General features: G+C 34.9%; 1 long non-coding RNA gene and 1 pseudogene across 1 annotated transcript; one reads left to right on the forward strand and one right to left on the reverse strand.

Moving 5' to 3' along the window:
- Positions 1-158: 158 nt before the first annotated feature.
- LOC111735214 lies at positions 159-277 on the forward strand (annotated as a pseudogene).
- Positions 278-1,934: 1,657 nt separating this feature from the next.
- Positions 1,935-2,130, reverse strand: LOC105310975. The gene is made up of 2 exons (XR_897587.1): positions 2,074-2,130; positions 1,935-1,971 (listed from the first exon to the last, which is right to left on the reverse strand). It is a non-coding gene; the product is annotated as an uncharacterized LOC105310975 (long non-coding RNA).

A 2,130-nucleotide genomic window follows, 5' to 3' on the forward strand; every position in this document is an offset into this window, starting at 1 on the left:
TTAATATTTAGGGAACTTGAATAAAGATTTTTTTAAAAAAAACAAGAATGAAAGCTAAGCCATGTATGTACTAACATTTGAAGAGTTTAAGTGTGCTATACAAAGTCATTGGGAATATAAAAATGATATTAGAAAAAATGGCATTTAAAATACATTGCGTCTACGGCCATACCACCCTGAACACGCCCAATCCTGTCTGATCTCGGAAGTTAAGCAGGGTCGGGCGTGACTAGTACTTGGATGGGAGATCACCTAGGAAGACCAGGTGCTGTAGGCATAAAAAAAAAAAAAAAAATACATTGCAAGGACAGAGAGGCTATAAGTAACACTATAAACTAAAGATATTGACAGCAGTATACTGATTACTACTGATAAGATAAATAAAACCAAAAGGAGAAAGAGAAACTTTGAGTATAATTAAAGAATCCCCTACACTTGAGAGAGTCCACTTCAAAAGAGTACTGTAAGAGATGTGATCCTGCCCCATGAGGCTTAGTTTCAATCCTTCCCATAATTAAGCGGAAGGGAAATTGTATTTATATGCACATAAACTTTTGAAACTTTCCATTTTGAAAGCATAAAAACAATTTTTTTTTTTGCCTCAAATTGGTAGTCGACAATATCACGTAAAATTTATATTTAGTTTAAATCTTTGTAGACAGTAGTAACTCCAATAGCTGTCTCCAAAAATCCTCTTTTAATCTCTGTCAACCTGACCCTATTTTTTTTAAGTCACACAATATTTTTTAACCCCTGCCTTTTGCAGCTCATACATGGTAGTCTCACACCTTACTTTGTATCTTGAGGGCTAAGCCGAATCAGAAACTAAAAGAAATCTATTTTTTACATCCTGCTACAATAAGAGCACAACCTGAGGCCTGGAAATGAGCAACAATGTTCGAAAATGTCATAAAACCTACAGAGAGACATATATTTGTTGGTGTTTAGGTAGAAAGACCAACTTTGATAGACCTCAATACTAAGACTCAAGGAGAGTTACTGAATTACTTGCAAGTTAGTCAAATGATTGTTTCTCTGGAAATAAAAACAAGTGGTAGCTTTTTCAACACCCCATTTAGGGTCAGTGATTCAAAAATTAACTACTACTACAAAGACTTCAACTAACATTTTTAAACTACCAATTGCTACAATTCTGCCGATTGTTCAAAAGACTTCTTTATCTTACTAGGAATGAGCCATCTGTACATTTCAATTCAACTGAAGATTTAGTGGATGCCAGACATTTTTTAAGGAATCAAAGATGAATAAGAAGCAGGACCGCACTCAGCCAGACGTATAAAGTCACCCAAGGAGCTTTATATGCCCAGGAAACATCCCTGACCTATTAGATCAGAGTTTCCACATACTGGAAGAGAGCATGTGTGTTTTCAAAAAGACCTATAAGTGTTTTCAAAAAGACCTATAAGTTCTGAAGGATGAAGTACATATATATAAGAATTACACTAAAAGTTCAAATAAACTCAAGATAGAAAGGAAGCAGACAGTGCTGAGAGGAGAGCTTAGAGAACCACAATAGCCCAAATCCTCAGATCTCAATTATTAGACATTTTCCTAGGGCCATTTTCAAAGTAAGAGAGTGGTTTCTAACCTCTTGTAGATTTGCAGACCCCTATGCCAATCTGACAAAAATATAGTTCTCTCCCTAGAAATATGCACATATTGACAGGTACACAAATTTTTACATGTAATTTCAGGGGATCCATGGGCTTCTTGAAGTCCATCCATGGCTTTCTCACAAACAGGTATAGGGGCAGGTTAAAAACCTTAGCTATGACATTACGTCACCACTCTGTTACCACCACCACAAAATCTCCCTTATTTATTTCTAAAAAGTTTTGGAATTATATAGCTTTATGGAAAAAAGAGCAGAAAAGGAAATGTACTCACCATACTAATGAAGGCCGGATTATTTATTAAACTAGCCATGTCAAAGCTCAATCCAGTTCCTGTCTGTAAAACAATTATATCTGATCATTATTCTAACCACTACAATTTTATTACAATAAATTGTGAATAACAAAATATTTCACTCATTTGGCATTAATAACTTACAGGACTGGATACTTCTCTTAACTTCTGTTCTGCTATTTTCAGATTTGACTTATAGGA

This window comes from Pteropus vampyrus, unplaced genomic scaffold (genome assembly GCF_000151845.1).
Source record: "Pteropus vampyrus isolate Shadow unplaced genomic scaffold, Pvam_2.0 Scaffold19459, whole genome shotgun sequence".
Lineage (NCBI taxonomy): Eukaryota > Metazoa > Chordata > Mammalia > Chiroptera > Pteropodidae > Pteropus > Pteropus vampyrus.